Source organism: Episyrphus balteatus, chromosome 4 (genome assembly GCF_945859705.1).
Source record: "Episyrphus balteatus chromosome 4, idEpiBalt1.1, whole genome shotgun sequence".
NCBI classification, from domain to species: domain Eukaryota; kingdom Metazoa; phylum Arthropoda; class Insecta; order Diptera; family Syrphidae; genus Episyrphus; species Episyrphus balteatus.
The window spans coordinates 34928225-34947030 of record NC_079137.1 but is presented as its reverse complement, the minus strand read 5'-3'; the positions used below and the strand labels follow the sequence as shown (position 1 = coordinate 34947030).

Here is an 18806-nt window from a genome sequence, read left to right as displayed (position 1 = left end):
AAATGATGATTTCCCTTCCATCCAATCCCAAAATTAAACATGTGTGTGTGTAAAGTATAGGGGAGAGATATTTGTTTGTGTACTAAGAAACAAGGCATACAACAGGTAATGTAATAGACGATTGTCAACGTGAAGATTACTTAAGGTTTGACTTTCCTACCCCCCAAAAAAAAACATTGGTCGCAAGGGAATGTATCCCATTATCTGTCGAGCAGTGGGACGAATTTGAATCTGGGAATCCGCATATACCAGAATATACCTATACGGATAAGGATAACCAACTAACTGGAGCACACGTAAGAGATATATTGTATCTAAATGTTTGCTAGGGTATTTATTTCTTCATAATGAATAATTGAACAAAACTAATGGGCTTGTTCTTGTTCAATGCCAGAATTGGTGATCCAGAGAGAATCCTGTGATTTGATTCACATTATCATCCCTTGCAAAAACAGTTTCTATCTCTTCTCTTGTTTCCAAGAAATAATAATTAGTGTAGAAATGTATTAGATTTTTGTTGAAGGTAAGTTCATGTAATTGTATTTTACTAAATACTTTTGAGTTGTTTTCAGAAAACCTAAGAAAAAGAAGAATAAACTTCTATTGAACTTTTGACATTTAACATATTTTTTGGTTTAAATCGAATTAACAAAATCCTGTCATATATTGATCGAAACTTCATGATACACTTTTTTGTATATTATGTCGAAACAATCAAAACTTCAAGATTGCTAGGCCAAGTTTTTTTTAACTCTGACAGATGAGAGTTTAGGCTGGACAGAAGGAGATTGAAGAATTGCAGATCAATGACTGAACTTTCCTGCGTCTTCACAATCAGCGCTCGCAGCAAGTTTTGACTGCTTGTAACGGATTCCTGTTAGACGCTAAGCTGAGATAAAAGGAATTTTTGTATCCATTACCACTAATTTGCGAATTTGCGTAGTAGTCAATATAAAACTTGGGCCACTCTATTTCGAGAGTCTCCAATTTCGCACTTTGATGGAAACCCTCTGCACCCTGGTCGCTTCATTGAGGGTTTCTGTAATCTTACTAAATCTATTGATAGCTTTTTGACCAGCGGCCAATTATTTCATTTTAAATATGAAATGTTGAAGACTCGGGAATTCTCCAGGAATTGTAAGCTTGTGAAAACCTAAAAGTGGCAACACTGTGATTTTGGTCGCATTTTAACTAGCTCATGCGAACCTTATACGATCTCTTTACAAAATGGTCATTATGACCTTTTTCTGCAGAACAATTGCCAGAATCCATACCACTTGAAGAACAATTAACTGATTGAGCGCAAGTGCCAGCGGTTAAATAACCTTTCTGAATGTTTTGTAGGTGTTAAAAAAAAATGTTAACTCCATATTTAAGGGAATGCTAAGAATTCAAATCAAAGCTTAAACACTTTCCCAAGGAAGAATAGCTTGTTCATTATCATTTTATTTGGATGACTTATTCCAAATAAAATGCATTAACAATGCAGTGCTAACCTACCTCTCCATCAATTTACAGCGAAATCGGTTCAGCCGTTCTTCAGTTATAAAAAAAGTTAAAATTTAATAAAAATTATTCAAAGAAATAATTATAACAATTTGTTTGGAGTATTCAAAATAGTTTTTTGCCAAACCTTAGACCTACGACCTGATATGCACACAGAATCGTTCCAAAAAAATTGTTTGGCCCACCCTAATGGTTTTACAGTTTTGGCTGCAGCTTAAGATACATACAGACGGACTGACAGACAGATTTAAGGAAACAAAGGCATTTATAATAAACATAACTTTTTTAATTTATTTGCATTAAAAAAAAAATTTTTCATGAAATATTTTTTTTTAATTTTGCATCGAAAAACAAATTTTAAAATTTGTTTCAAGACAAGGTGCAACAGTTATGAAAATTTTTAATGTAATGAGTCAATTATTGTAGAAAATTATACCTGAAAAAAAGGAATCTTTTCGTTCATTTGTAGTGAACAAAAACGAAAGAGAAAGATGATGAAATTTAAAATACACTGAACGAAAAAAAAGCTTATATTTTCTAAACTGGTTACGATATAAATTTTCTCTATTTGGTTCTAGAACAGTCACAAGTGTACGTATCAGCCATTTTGAAACGTATCCATTCTTTACCGGATACCCTGTACCTATAAGAAAATAGTAAACGTAGAAAAAAAGCTATAAGTCATGAGGCACTGCTTTCATATTTCAGTTGGTACTAAAATTGTCTTTCTTAGTGATATACTCCGGATCCTACGAACATTTGTTTCGAAAAAACCATAGGTAAATTCTTTGCCACCGGGTACAAAGGGGTTAAGTCATAATTGATAGTTTGAATGAAAATGTGAAGTTGAGCTAATCGATGAACTTTTGAGCATGGATCCTCTTATTTTCATAGAAATGAGTTGTTCTAAATTTATGTTTTTGATACCAAATTCTTATTTCATCGAAACCCGGAAAGTGCAATTTAGTGACTTAACCCCTTTGTACCCGGCGGCAAAGAATTCAGACTTAAATAACAATTTTTTAAATATTTAGCACACATTTATAGAGCTTAACATAAACTTTCACCCAACCCCAACACAAGTCATATTTACATACATAGGTATGCCTTGAGCCCAAGCTCCATAGAAAAATGAAACTTTGAGTCATATCCTTTCGAGTGGAAAAATTGAATTGCCAGTTACAAAAATTTTAAGCAACTTTCAGAATTCCGTGATAAATCTTTTTTTTTCAACTTAAAACTGATCAACTTTATGAAATTAATTACCACCGTGAAGGTAACATTCTGCCAAGCTGATGGCGTGTGTTGTTGCGTTAAGTTGTTCAGCCTTTTGCCAATCAAAACAAATAACAAAAAAAAAAACAACGCCTCATTAACCAGAGCCGAGCCGATTTGGTTTTCAATTAACGAATTTCGACAATCACATCCGCGAAGGCTTTCGTCGCTCATATTTTTTTCATTATTATTATTATTATTTAATCAATAATCAATGAATTAAAATAATCAATTTAAAGAAAAGCAACAACAAAAAAAAAATATAATAAAAATATATTTTTAATAAACTGAAAGCGATAGTGGTTTTTTTTTTGTCGGGACGCGTAGCAAACTCATTAATAATTTCCTCTTTCGCTTAATTCTATCAGCAACGATGACTTAAAAAATATATTTAAATGTACATGCGTTTGTAGGGCTTGTTGTGTATGGTGCTCGTCGTATGTCGCATGCTCCAATGCACCGTCAACCATGGACATGGGATGTGCATTTTAGCATGCAGCCGTGTCTGTGATGCTACAGCTGGAACTACAGCAGCAGCAGCAGTGGCAGTGTGTGAAGCATTTTAAACTTGTGAGCCGTGAGACTCAACAACACCTCTTGTTTTCATCACCATTCACAACCCACTGTATTATTGTGACTGTGTAACTCGAGCCATCACACCGCTGAGCTAGCCGCTGCTGCCGACCAACGCTGTTGAAGCCCCACAATCCTTTCTGTGAACGCGTGTGCCGTAGGTCAGTATTTTCAACGACGACGACCGACGGAATCGTCCACATCTCATATTTGTTATGCAAAACAATTAATTAACGAAAGAATGGGTCGGTCTTAAAGCAACAATTGAATTCACTTTTATATGAGACTCATGAGAGTCTTCCCAGTTGGGTCTTTTTGTTGGTGGTGGAAAAATGGAAGACTCAGGAATTGGTTTCATCGAACAAAGAACAAGGACTTTTGTCCTTTTTTTTATACTCTTTAAAAATTAATTCAGGATTTTGTCAAAAATACTCAGTTATCAACCAGCTATGATATTGCAATTGCAATTATAATTAATTAAAGGACCCTGTATAATGGAGGGGTTGCCGGTTACGCACTTCCGCTTGTTGGTTATTATTTATTTGCTTGCTACAAAGTCAGTTTTAAGAATTTTTGTGTGTTGAAACCCGATACCTAGAGAGTTGTCATTATCTATTTCTATATGGTCACATGTCACAAGTAGATACATTTTCGGAATTTAAAAAAAATATTTAATTTTGTATCATAAAATGTCAAAATCAGTGGCCTGTTTCAAAGCTTATTAGATCACCAACCTAAAAAATCAATTATTGAGCCCTATTTATTGATTTATTTGTTTCTCAACTGTGATTTTACAATTATTTTATAATTGTAAAACCGGGAGTGGTAGTTTTCAAAACAAATGTACCAAGTTTGAAAAAAAATAACTTATTCTTTTATTTTGCTTTTAAATAAATTCGTTTTTAGGAATCATTTTTGAAAAATTAATTTTCCAAATAAAAATTTTTGAAAAATAAATTGTATGTAAAAAAAATTTCAATCTAACTTTCTTCAAAAATGTGGGTAGTTAAGTATTAATTTCGTTTTTTTCAAAATAAATAAACGAAAAACAGGAATCCACATGCGAAAATATTTTGTCGTTTTCGAGAATTAAATAAAAAAAAAAAAGTAGTTTATTTATAAGGAAACCCTTCGTCTTTTGTTTTCCGTCTCTGAACTTCTTGGTAAATTAATTTTGGAAACATTTACTTATATTTCGAATAATTTCAATATCCGTATTTAAAAAACAAAATGCGGTTTTGTTAAAAGTTAGATATGCTTGCTACACGCAAGCACATCTAACCAAAATTCTTTGAGCCATTTCCTAGAAAATTGAAATAACTCGAAAATTATGTATGTAAATAAACAACTTCACTTAAAACCAATAAACAATTTTGAACAAAATTAGTTATAATTTTTTTTAGTTATAATTTTTTAGTTATAATTTTAATAATTTTTTTTTTTTTTAATGTTGAATTTAATAATATATTTTCCAAAAACTATTCAATACAGTGAGGGAAAAAACAACTTAAAAACAATGAAAACCACGTTGATTCAACTATTTTTCGGAATAATTTTGCGTTGAAGTCGAAAATTTTAAAATCAAAGTAGAACATCGTAAGTTTTTGTATTCTGAAAGGTCCTGAAAGGGTACAAAACTTAAATAATATGGAAAAAATACCTAATAAAAAAGTCGGATTTCTTAAGAAAATAAATTTTATCTCGGTTATTTATAGAATATTCTCAACAATGTTATACCATTTTGAAAAGAGAATTGAACACACCAACTCTTAAGGTAACTTGCCGAAACATCGTAGTGCATTTTTTTTTACACTACGGTTCATTGAATTAGAGTCATGTAAAATTTTTAAGTACTTAGTTGGGCAAAAAAGTAATATTTTCTTTAAAACTGATGCAGCTGAGTAAAAATTCGAATGCATTTGGCAGCAGGGTTTTTCAAGGTTCCGTAACAAAAGAAAAAAATGAGAAAAATTAAGATTTGTAGTCACGGCACATAAAAAACCGTCACAGGGTGACTTCGACTTTTCTTTCAAATGCCCATAACTCACAAAATATATGGCCGAGATTTTTTTTATTATTTTTCTGACAACTGTCACCACCTACCCTATCTACCGTTTCGACGTTATCTTTTGGGACACCCTGTATACAAAAATAAATAATTTAAACTTTTTTTTTTTTATTTTAAGTATTTTTTTTAGAAAAGTGCCCCTCTCGCCTAAACGGGGGGACATAGACCCCCCCCTTCCATAGTAAACAATGATTGTGTTTAACGCCTCTACAAAATCTCATTATCAGTTCTTGGTGCTTAAGTTATTGTAATTTCCCCCCAAATGTTTCTGTTTTACTTGAGTAAAACTAAAAATTCGAAAAAAGATAGATTAAAATGGCCACTCAAAACTTTGCTTGGTTTACGAGGTATATTGAAAAAACCAAAAAGGGGGCTTTTGCACCCCTTAATACGTGTTTTATTATAATTAAAGGCAAGTCGATTGACATTATTAATTTTAAAATTTGCGATCTTGGGTTACAAGGGGTTAATTATCAGTTTAAGGGGGGAAATCCCTCTGGACGACGGGTTTTTCAAGACTTTTTTTGGAAACTGAAAGCATTTATTAAAATTTATTGACATCATAGTAACAAAAAAAAAAAAAAATGGTGGCTTTACAGGCGTTTAAAGTTTACGCCTTGCGTTTGCGCCGTGCAATTTCCAGGTCCAGTAAATTATTTATAATCAAAAGAGAAAATTTTTGTCCATTAAAATACGTTCATACGCCTTGCATGAACCTAAATTTAGCAAAAAAAAGTGTAAAATAAAAATTAGAGACCAAAAAACACAATGTTTTTTTATAAACAAATTGTTTAAAAAAATATTTATTGTGAAAATTATATTGCACTTTTAGGTTCATGCAATGACCAATTTGCACTTTATTTCAAGACGATAGCTTTACCTATTAGTTTTTGAGTTTCGAGAAAAATGAGTTAAGAGTTTTCGTTTTTGTACTGTGGTAGGCTTGGAACTCATAGGTTTTGGGACTATCTGCGGGCTTCATTCAAGGCTAAGACCAATTAAATAGTTTCTTCGGTTGATAAATAAATTTTTTAGTCAAAAAATTAATAATGCAAAAATAAAAAAATTCCAGAAAGTTTTCACCCCTTAATATTATCAGGAGATTCAGAAAGTATTGCAAGGCCATTAACAAAACATTAGCAACCATATTAGCAATGCGTATTCCACAAGAAATATTTTTCAATTTATGTAGGTATAATTTATTAATAAAGAGACATTGTCAACATCCTTGTTTTACATTTTTTTCACATTTTCTTGTTTCTGGTTTGAAACTCCTAAATAACTAAACACTAAGGAAATATCTGATCAATTATTTAATTTTTTTTTCAATGAATATTGGAAATCTGTCAGAGGATGCTTTTTTCATCTACCCATTCTTCTAGTTTTCCCAAGGTATGTCTTGGCTACATTATTCATAAATATGATTCTGAAATATTGCTTAAATAATTACATATAAAAAATTAAGCCACGACAGTTTATAAATTTATAAATTTATTCAAGGAAAATCAAATAAGCATTCAAATCGTATTTCAAAATCTGCATGAATTTCCGCTATAATTTCACTAAACTTAATTTTTCCATTAATATTTTAACTAGGTACCCCTACAACATCCCTATACCCTATCTATTCACTACATAATTCAATTTAAAAAAAAAAATATATCAATAAAAACGAAACGACACACTTCAAATTACGACCTAAATTTCAATAAACGTTTTTGTATATATTTTTTTAATTTTTAGATTAAAAAACATTTCAAAGCACTTATCCGCACAAATTTGTTTTTAATTTTCCAGCTGTGAAACAAACTGCCTGTTTACTTATGCAAATATAATATAAGTACTTAACCTACCTTATACCTTACAAAAAAAAAAAAATTATAAACTAACTTGTAAATTTATCCTCAAGGCTACAAACTCTGTTAAATGACTTAACAAAAACCATTAGTTTTGTAAGTACATCAGCACCAACCTTTAAAAACAGCGGAGCTCAATTTAGGTAGTGTTCTCAAGAATTAGAAGGCAACGTCAAAAAAATAAACTAAACTACAAAAATTATATACATAATTTCCTTAAGCCTAAATCATAAAATTGCAAATTAACTCAAGCGTTACCTAGAATAAGGTTGCAAAAAAAAAACTAAATGAAAAAAAAAAAAACAAAAACAAAATATACAACGAACTAGCAATGCTTGTATAAGTAGGTACTAACCGGAGAAGAGAATTAAGAGCCTTAGTGCAGTTAAAAACATAACAATTAAGAGCTTCTATGCTTTTTTTCCGCTCAATGCTTACATAGATCCATTTCAAAGCATAGTCCTCGCGTATAACATTATCCGCTTGGTATGTGTGCTCAGCAGGTAAAACGGATTAAATACACTAGTACCTACGATATACTATAGTTGGTTTGATGGTAGATGGATGGAAGGCAGGTATACAACATTCATCCATCCGAGATTCCATTCCTCTCCTCCATCATGAAGCATAGGAGTATACTTTTTCCTATCTCAACCTTCTATTCGCCTTTTACCACCCTATTTCTACCACCTTTAAGCAAAAAACTGTTGTGAAAAAAACAGAAATTTTTCGTCAGAAAATGATAAATAACAAAGTTAACGAAAGAATTTCAATATTGTGCTCTGTGTGTGTACTTTTTGAAGAAGGTGGAAACAATAAAATTGAGCCCTCTCGCACACACATCCTTGCTATCAGCATAGTTCAACCGCAAGCTTAACGTTTATCCATTATCCTCTCGCACTCATAAAGCCGATGGTAGGTACCTTGACATCGCCCTCACTCCGCACCAGCAGCGTAACGCAACGATCCCTTCACATACAGTTCCTCAAATCCCCGTTCCTTTTGTTACTCATTCCATCTGCGTTCCCAAGATATGTGCTGCCATCCTTCTCCACCAAAGTTGTTGGTTTAAGTTGAAAATTCATATCGAGCCTGAACCTGAGCCTCCTCTGCCTTGTTTTTGTTTACCTCTAACAAGTATTTGTGATTATTAAGTTTGTTCAAAGAGTGAGAAAGAGAGAGAGTGTGAGAGAGGGCGCACCAGGTACCTATACACATAAATTTGAACCAACAAACAACCTTTAACATCACGGGTGTAAGAAAACGGTGCCTGCCATTCCATTTTATTATTATTTTACTATGATTATACTACGGTTAGACCATATATACTTGTGTACATATATGAACAAAGTGTATTCTTACCTGGTTTCGTTCGTTAAATTTAAGCGTTGACCTTCTTGATGTTTGGTTTAGATTTTGCCTGCAATATAAAAGGCCTATTATGACAAGTTATATGCATTCACGAGAAACGAAAAATTTCAACTCAAAATTCAAATAATGTCAAGGACGAGTGGTGGTAAAAGATACATAGACCTGAAACTTGGCTCGTCTGTTTATAAGAGCTCCAAGCCTTTAACGAGTAGACCGTTTTCTTTAAACTATTATTATTTTCATGAGGTGATAGAATTTCAGGATAAAGGCAAAACGATACTTTATAAACGAATTCCCATATTTTTATTTTAAGCCTGAAACAAGGAAAGTTCGACACTCTATCCATTTTCGTTCTCATGAAACAAGATTACAGTTGTTAGTTTGAGTGTTTTCAATTTTAATTATAGCGCTATTATGTGTAACAATTTAAATGGTCACTGGGGTGTATGAGTAACTTTTTTTTTCAATTAAGAAAAATTCATTTACTAAAGAAAGAATGAAAGCAGTTAAGACTTAATAATTTCTGACCATTAACACTTTGTTGTATAGCAAGTAGAAATTGACCATCAATAAAGTGCTTGTTTTTGGGGAATATAGGTAAAATATTAGATCTACTAGATCTTTAATAAGAAATTTCAAGCTAATTTACATAGTTCCTACTAGTTTTATCTGTTTGTTTGGTTTCAAAATCTATTTTAGGATATCGAGATCCAGTAGTTATTCTTTGATGTTTATACTGATGTCACATTGAAATATAAAAAGTACATACATATTTGAAAACTTGAACATTTTTTGAAATTTATTCACTTTGTGGCTTTAAAAGTTGAAGATTTCTTGGATTTAATCTCTTTTTTATATATAAAAACATAATGTTTTTAAAATTTGTATTTAATACATTTTATCCAGTCAAACTGTATTCAGGATCATATCCAAGTGGAAAGTTCCGAATTTAAATGGCTAAAATTATGGGTTCCAACAAAATCTTTCACAGCAACTGTAAGAAATTACCGAAATAATTATTGTTCGATGCATTTGCTTTCTATTAAAAATAAAAAAATAATTATTGCAAATAAAATAAAATCATTAAAAATGCAAATGAAAAATAATTGGCATTAAAAAAAAATTATAAAAAAATGTTATTGCAAATAAAAATGTTTGTACCTACTGAAAAAAAAAATTAAATGCAAAATGTGTAAATTTTTTTGATCGTCGTGGAATTTTTTACAATTTAGACTATTTTGTCTTACATTAACTTCAATGTTGTAAGTGATGTAGTTTATGTAAGATCAAAAATTAAAAATTGTAAAAAAAAAAATGCAAAATATTTCCATTTGCAGGCAAATTTTAATGCAAAAGTTTTTTGTTTGTAAAACATTAATAAATTGATATTCTGATGCAATTCTTATTTGAATAAATTTATTTTGTTATTTTTAAAATTCGAACATTTGTAAGATTTTTTTGAAACAGATGCTGATGTATTTGAATTTTCTAATGAAATTGTATGCAGGGTTATTCAAGGTTCCATAATAAAAACAAAAAGAAAAATATTGAGTTATAGCGGTTATATCAAATCCTATAACACAGGTGAACACGAAATTTGTGCTTGGGTTGTGACTATGAAATTATGATAGATTTATTGATACTCATCTGGAAAACATTTTTTGTTTTTTTTTTTTTTACCGTCTTCCAAAAAGGAGGAGGTATTCAATTCGCCTGTATTTTTTTTATTGTGTTTGTTACCTCATAACATTGGACTGAGTGAACCAATTTTGATAATTCTTTTTGTATTGAAAAGCTGGTGGCTGCAATGTGCAATTCGATTTCGTTTAGTTATAGGAACAATTAGAAAAACCATAAAATCCAGTTTTAATCCATTGAAGTCAGTTTTGTTTTTTGATAAAAAAGATTATTTATTATTTGCTTTTGAAGTCACCAGAACAATTTCCAGTTTTCAAGTAAATCTGTCTTTTACAAAAATTGTCGTGCGTAATTTTGGCAAAAACTGAGAACGTCTTAATCGATTTTTGTTTTGTTTTCTTCATTTTAATGCTGCTTTCATATTCATATTCAGAAAAATAAAAAAAAATGAAATTCAAGAAGAAAAAAGAAAAATTAAATCGAAATTTTCGTTTTGTTCGAATTTTTGTCAAATGGGAGCTTGAGGCATTATTTGATACCTTCTATTTTCAATATTTATGGTAAAACTAATTCACTCTGACAAATAACTGTATCCAAACTGTAGCCAAACTAGGTCATATTGAAATTCTTTATTTATTGAAAAATTAAATTAATGTTTTTGCATAGTAGTTTTTATTATTTTGTTGCATATACAGGGTGTCAAAAAAGTTATGGATTAAACGAAATGGGCTCATAGGCTAACTTAAGATCTCTCAGAATTTGGTAACTTGTTCATCCCAAATCCTTACGGCAGTTCTTGTGAAATTTCGAAAAATCCCGGGTTGGGGTCGAAATTCTGTATGTTGCAAAATTCTGTATTCAAAATACTGTATGCCAAAATACTGTATGTCAAAATTCAAAAAGTGCGCGCGCACTTTTTTACATTATCAAAACGATATTTTTTTACAGCATTTTTACAGAATTTTGATTTACAGAATTTTGATGTACAGAATTTTGAAATGCAGTATTTTGACCAACCAGAATTTTGCTATACAGAATTTTGACTTTCAGAATTTTGTTCCTACATCATTCTGCACATACAGAATTTTGACATACAGTATTTTGGCATACAGTATTTTGAATACAGAATTTTGCAACATACAAAATTTCGACCCCAACCCAAAAATATTACAGTTTGAACTCAACAAAACAAGGTTTTTTTGGAGCAAAAAACCCTTATATTCATCATAATTTTTTCTTATAATAATTAAAGTCAAATAAAGTGCTGTAGCAAAAATGAAAAAAAAATTCTGTAATAGCTGGAGGTATCAAAAATCGTTTTTGACCCTGAATCAAGATATCGGGGGTATTTTGAAAAATTAAAGTATCCTATAATTTTTCGCTGAACTGCTGTCAATAGAACCTATTCCATAATATTTTTTGTAGAGAATCAGATACGCTTTAAACGGCGCTTACAGTACTTTTTGAAGACATCCACTGCTAAAGAGCTATAATGTACCTATAGGAAATTTTCGATAAATCTAGTGGTATCTTAGACTATTACCTACATTTTAATAAAACTTATTGAGCTTATTAATTTTCAACATGGCTGGTATAAGCAGTACCTTTAACAAGTAGCTAATAAAATCAAGGTTTTCTAAGCTAAAAACTTCTTAAAAATTTGTAACTCTGAATTTATGCTCCTTTAATTTTAATGAAGTAAAACTACCAACATCGAAATAATGATTTTCACAAAAAAGTAGGTATTCCAATAAAAAGGACATTCCAAAAAATTCCGTACATGTCATTGTGTGATTATTACCTAAGTTCTTCAGTGCTAAAATAACCAAAAATGTTTACCAAAATTTTCTAGATAATTTGGCTGGGCACTATACCGTGTCTCGCATTAATTTAATTTTTGCACAAAAATTTTCTAGCCCAAAACTTAACCGAACTTTTAAGGCCAAAACTTTCTTGACTTGGTCGTGTATATAATTTTGTCTTAGAGACCTCCTGCAACTTTTCGACCTAAAACAAAAAAAAACAAAAACAACAAATTCTCGTTATTCTTGTATGATTTTGTTTATAGTCTCGAATTGCACATAGCGAGGTTAAGCTCTGATGCGAATAAAGTTTTTCGGCGAAGCATGTCTCTGAAATCTCTTTAGCTTAACCACAACGGCCTTAAAAAGCCATTGTGCACTAGAGAAGAGAAAGATGACGACGACAACGACGATGCGATAGCAGCGATGGTGTGGCGTTGCGATAGTTGTTAGATCTGCTTAAGCATAAGAAAATTGTACTCATGACTAATTGCAAAGGGAGATGCCGCCACTGCCATTTGTATGTATAAAAACGCTATGGCTGCCGCCTTTGCCGCGCAAAGTTAAGAGGTGTTTCCAACATTACCCCCTGGCAATTTGTTTAACACCCCCCCAGCCACACTCATTTGCCTATACACAACACTGACGAAGACAACATAAAGATGAGCGCAAAGTTTATCTGGAACTAAATGGAAGGAGATGTGTCTGAAAGTGTTAAACGCATCTCTTTTCGTATATATATGGTGGTAAAGTGAGGGTTGAGGGTGTTTGTGATAGAAGGACCATGGGACTGGGAACGGGACCCCTTCTGCTACTTATTCTTCGACTTATTCTATTTGAGTCGTTAGGAATATTCTGAGGGTTTTATTAAATTTATTTCTGCACAGCATAGGGAATAGGGATCTTAGAAAAGGATACGTCTGCCAAACCATCATACCGAAACACCATCCTACTCCTACATCCTTTATATAGAGGTATAAGCGTATGTAAAGAGTTTATATGAGATGAGAGGACGACAAGAACGAGTTACCAAGCGAAGCAACGCGTCGACCGACACGACTATGAAAGACTATGACTATATGGAAAAAAAAAAACAAGAAGAAGAAATGTTTTATCTGCGGAGGATGTTTGAACAATTCTTAGTCCCGCATGAGCAAATGAAAGTTTCGTGTAATTTATTGTTGCGAGGGTCCTGTCAGGATCATTCGTGAGTTATTGTTTAGCAGTATAAGATGTCGACTGGTGCTATTAAAACAACACGACTATGACGACAACGCCAAAGAACGACAACGAAAACGTAAACGACGCACGATAACAATTTTCTAGCGTTGAAAAGTTAATTTTCTGGTTACTTTACCCGCAGTAGGATCACACAAGCACCAGCAGTATCTATCTTCCCAGGCATCATCAGCAAAAAAAGAAAACAAAATGAAATGAAATAAAAACAAACAAAGCAAAAATATTCCAAATATCCTTTAAATACGCACATATTGGGTACTTAGGTAGATATTTGCTGCGTACTTATTCATTAGATTTGTTATGATTGAAATAAACATCCCACATGTGTGTGCAGGGTAAAATAAATACACTCAGTTTCTCGTGATTGAGCACGTTTTGTTTTTAATTTTTGGGTTTACAAAATTTGGGTTGGGGTCAAAAATTCTGCCGGGGTCAAAATTCTTTTGTCAAAATTCTGCTTTACAAAATTCTGTTTTTCAAAATTCTGCTTTTCATAATTCTGTTTTTAAAAATTCTGCAAAAAATTACAAAAGGATTGGGAAAATGTTAAAAAAAAATTTAATTTTTTGCAAAATTCTGTAAAATCATCTTCTTGAAAAATTATCTACTTGTGTGATTAGGGTAAGCGGGGGTACATTTGACACCGGGGCACATTTGACTTTGCGTTTTTCGGTATGATCGTGCCCTTAATTAACAATAGTTTGGATGAAGAAAGAAGCTTAGTTTGATTTAAAGAAATTTTGCTTAATTTTGCAGTCTTTCATTAACTTTTCGCGGAGTACAACGTGTTTTCGTGTTTTCTGTATTTCTGATCTTATTTTTGACCACAGGTATGTAAGCGATTTCTGAACCTAATAAAAAGTTTTTTCAATGCTGAATCAATATTTTGATAGCACTATGCTTCAAGTTAAGTAAATTAAAACCAGCTTTGTAAAAAAATAGTATTAGTTATTGAAAAAAAAAGAAAAACAGTTATGAAGCTCCTTCGGGGCACCTTTGACTTTTGCAATTTGGGCACATTTTTACGTTGATTTTGGGGAATTATTTAATAAATTATTTAAAAGTAAATCGACATCGATTAATTTTGATTAAGATTTAAATGGAGAGATTTTTTGAAATATTTTATGGTTTTTTGTTTTTTCTTCTTCTTTTTAGAAAATAAATTTTTTGATTTATTTTTTTCGTTATATTGTTGAGTAGATTGTTTAAAACCAAAAATGTATTTTTTTCTAATTAAATAATAGACGAATAAGATCCGCTAAAAGTTTTAAAAATGTAATGCACACGATGTGGGGTTTAATCCACCATTGTCAAATGTACCCCTTTTAAAGTCAAAAGTGCCCCGGGATCGGGCTTTTTTTAGAAAACATAATTTTTTTAAATGTTGTAATGTTCTAAAACAAAAAAAATTAATGTTAGTATAATCTTGAATAGTCAATAAATCAAATACAAAACAAAACATTGGAAAACATTAACAGTTTTCGAAAATACAGACCTTTAAAAACTAAGTGTCAAATGTACCCTCTTCTCCCCTACTTACCTACATAATTTGTCATTCTTTGAATGCATATTAATTTTTGTTTTATAAATGAATAAATTTGAAAATATTAAGAAAATGTTTTTAATACTAAACATTTCCGAAAATAATTCAATTTTTTTTTTAATTTATCAAATAAAGATGAATATTCAAAAAAATGAATAAGAAAAGGAATATTTTGTATCAAACAACATCGGTTCCAATAAGTTATAGATTTTATTTGAAAGAAAGTCAGACTATGCATTTTAAAAAATATTTGCGACACTTAAACAAAAAAATTTAGGAAAGTACCAATGTTGAATTACATTAATGAGGTGTATTTTTCTTTAGTCAGCGCATATGCTATAAAAAAAAAAAAAAAAAAAAACAGAATTGGCAGAATTTTTTGTTCAATTATAATGCTAGCAGAATTTTGAAAAGCAGAATTTTAAAAAGCAGAATAGAAAGAAAGCAGGATTTTGAAAAACAGAATTTTCGTTAAAAGAGCAGAATTTTGAAAAGCAGAATTTTGAAGCCAGAATTTTCATCCGATCCCAAAACATTTTTATGTTTACTTTTGCAGTGAGGAAGATGTTGTTTTGAGGTAAGTGTTTTATTGAAAATTTGTTAAAGATGGATTGAGTTGATGACTAACGGTGGGTGGAAGGCTAATATAATAATGAGAAACATATGACTTTGGGTTAAATATGTATTTCTCTTCAGAAGGATAAAGTAGGTAAGTGCACGCAGAAAAACGATCGGTTAAAAACAAAGTAAAAATCATGTAAAATTAACAGAGGGAGATTGTTAATAGGTATAGCACCTGCAAACTAACCCGATTAAAATTACACGAGTCGATTCAGTTATTCAAAATTGTTTAACTACCCGCTTTCTCGTTTAAATTTTACTAATATCTCAAATTTTATCAATATAAACAAGTTGATCGATTAAAATAACCTTCTAAAATGGTAATTTTAAACAATTGAACTTAACCGAGGCGACTACGTTGATTTTAGTAACGAGAACTACGTAGTTTTTAACCAAGACTGCGTTATTATTAACACATTTTGTTTAACCCACCGAAAAAACCTCTCGGTAGGTCCATTATGCGTGTGGTGATTTTTGTATTAGTTTCTCTGTCGTTTAGTCAAAGGACTTGATTTTACCTTTCATATAATTTTATGTTGAATAATTTCTGTAGTCACCGATTAGACCTGAGTTGGGTCGATGTAAGTACCCAGGATTTATCTTTCGAAGAATTGGAACTTCTTAGTAATTTTCTATCAGATGGTTTGGTCTGAGTAAATGAGTGACTGGTCTGAATTACTGCTTTTATTTTTAGTATCGACTTTTTTTGATGTCACTTACTTTGGCGGATACCTTTGTGGCGGAATCAAAGAAATTTATTGTCATTACTCATAGATAATTAAAAACCAAAAATTTGCAGATCGCATGGTTTTTGAGACATTGAATTTTCTGCAAAGCGGACAAAATCTGATATGATTGAAAACAATAGGTTTTGCTTGGATCCAAATTTTAAGCTTTTTTAATTTCATAAACATCGTTTTTATAGGCTCAACAGTTTTGTTGTTTTTCAAAATTCCGCTAAAATATGAATGATGAGGAAAGATATTATATTTTTGATGTCCAAAGTTATAACTAATTAAATGCTAGTTTTCTGCCCAAATTTATTTTGTAGCTTCACCCAGTAATTTTTTATTTCAAATTAAAGTTTCAGGAGTCCCCAAAGTGCACTCAGGGCAGAAAACTTCTTTAATTTTTTTTCCAGTAATTGTAGCTTTTGAAAATAAATTTTTCATGCAACTCCCAATTTTGTTAGCTCCAACGCTTTCAAAAATAGTTATTCAAAATTTTGTTTAAAATAGTGAGATCAAAATTTAGCTCTAAAAATCCAAAAAAAAATTCGTAATTCAAAAATTGTTTTGCAAAATTTTTTTTTTTTTTTTAATTTGCAAAAAATTTGAAAAAAACATTCATTTTTGCGCAATAAATTAGAATTTAATTGGCTACAACTTTGGACCTAAGAGAAATGACAACTTTTTTATTCATTCAGTCATATTTTAGCGGAATTTTGAAAAACAAAAAAATTGTTGAGGCTATAAAAACGAAGTTCATGGAATTGAAAAGAATTTAAAAAAGCTACCAATTTGGATCTCAACCAAAATTCAAGTATGGTATAAAGAGGATACTATCTTCTCAGCTAAACGTTGTTGATCCTAAACACACACCACATATTTCTAAGAAATATTCAAAATAAGAATAATTTAAGGAATTTTTTAGGCTGAGTAGTTTAAAATTGGGCAAGACGTGATCCACAAATTCGGTCAACTCAATGCCTTAACGTATAGGTGCTGAGTAGAAGATCAGAGGAACAAAGAAAAACTTAATAATGTTACAACAACAGAACTAGTTAAGAATTCCATGTTTTTTGAAACTGCTAAATAATTTGTGATACATATGATCATAAAAATATGAAGATAATCATTTTAAATTAAGTAGATTTCCGCTTAATTTAAGACAGAAGTCTTAATTTTAGGTGGTCTTTAAGTTTAAAAAAAAATTAAAATGTGGCTAGACGATATTCTAGATTAAATGCCAAAATTTCATTAGAACATTAGTTTTTTGCAATAAGTGTTGTGTGGACCTCACAAACTGTGCAGAAATTTTCCCAATTTCTCGTTTTCTCTTAAAGTATAATAAATCGAAGACAAATTATTTTTTTTTTTTTTCATTATGTATAATGGAAGTGAAATCACGAACTGAAAAATGCTTATTTACTTTTCGGATCACTGTACCTAATTTTTTTTTAGTTTACTCCACTTTTAACATAGATTAAGTGATTACTATTTAAACTCATGGATTGAGTAACGTAGTGGTTGAGATATTTCTCGATTTAAATTTTTTTTTAAATTAACCGCCTTTTATGCACTGTACATTTCTTATGTATTTAAACAATTGAAACGGAGTGTATACGCACACATTTCCTTTCCAAAGCAATATAATAGTCGTCCTTATTTCTAATTCAATAGAATAGCTGATTATTTAAGTAGACAAGAGAGCTTGAGTAATTATTTTATACATCATCATCATCATCATCCACATAAAGGTATCGTATAGAGGTCCTTTACCCTTCCCATACGCCTTAACCAATACATCATATTCACACGTGTGTTATATTTATGTGTGAAAGAAATATACATAGACTAAACATAATAATGTGGTATAATATAGGTATAGTAGATATCAATCTATATAATATAATATTTTCACATAAAGCGCGCTTAACACGTGGGTGTTTACCCCATATGGTTATAATTAATACTCAGACCTCACATATAATATGCAATAAAGCTTCCTTCTTTAATTAACTCTCTCTGGCCAGGATATATTATTTGCTTTGATATACCATACACATACTAACACACGTTCACATATGATTTGATATGAATTTAATTCGTTTTTAATTTCAGGTTATTGAAACTTCAAAGATATAATTGGCCTTCATGAACACATATATAAAAAAAAAAAACAACTGCAAAAAAAAGTATGATTTCCATAACATATTTTGCAAAAAGATTTAACTCGACGTTAACATCAAAAAGTGCTTCCGGTTTTATTTGTGTTAAAAAAAAAAATTGTACCAGATAATAAAAACATAATTTAAAATTAATTTCCGGGGTGAAAAATTAATACAAAAAATAAATAGAAGAGTTTTTTTTTGTGGTTTTTATTATTTTAAACTGGTATATTATGAGATACATATGCAATTCTTGGTAAAAGTGTCTGGCAGCTGCATTGACGATACTTACAAATAAGAACAATTTACGGAATTTGATGCTATAAACAGCCACAATTCTGGATATTCTCGGATTCTTCTCACGTCAAAAAATAACTTATGGTATACCACAAAATTTTAATAATAATAATAATTTTAAATAAAT

At 30.7% G+C, this 18806-nt stretch overlaps 1 long non-coding RNA gene across 1 annotated transcript in view; it reads left to right on the top strand.

The window, feature by feature from the left end:
- Positions 1–18535, top strand: part of LOC129918759 (uncharacterized) — a 44380-nt gene extending 25845 nt beyond the window's left edge. Inside the window, exon 3 of the long non-coding RNA XR_008773001.1 lies at positions 18336–18535. This is a non-coding gene — a long non-coding RNA (uncharacterized LOC129918759). The remainder of the gene's footprint in view (positions 1–18335) is intronic.
- Positions 18536–18806: the final 271 nt, after the last annotated feature.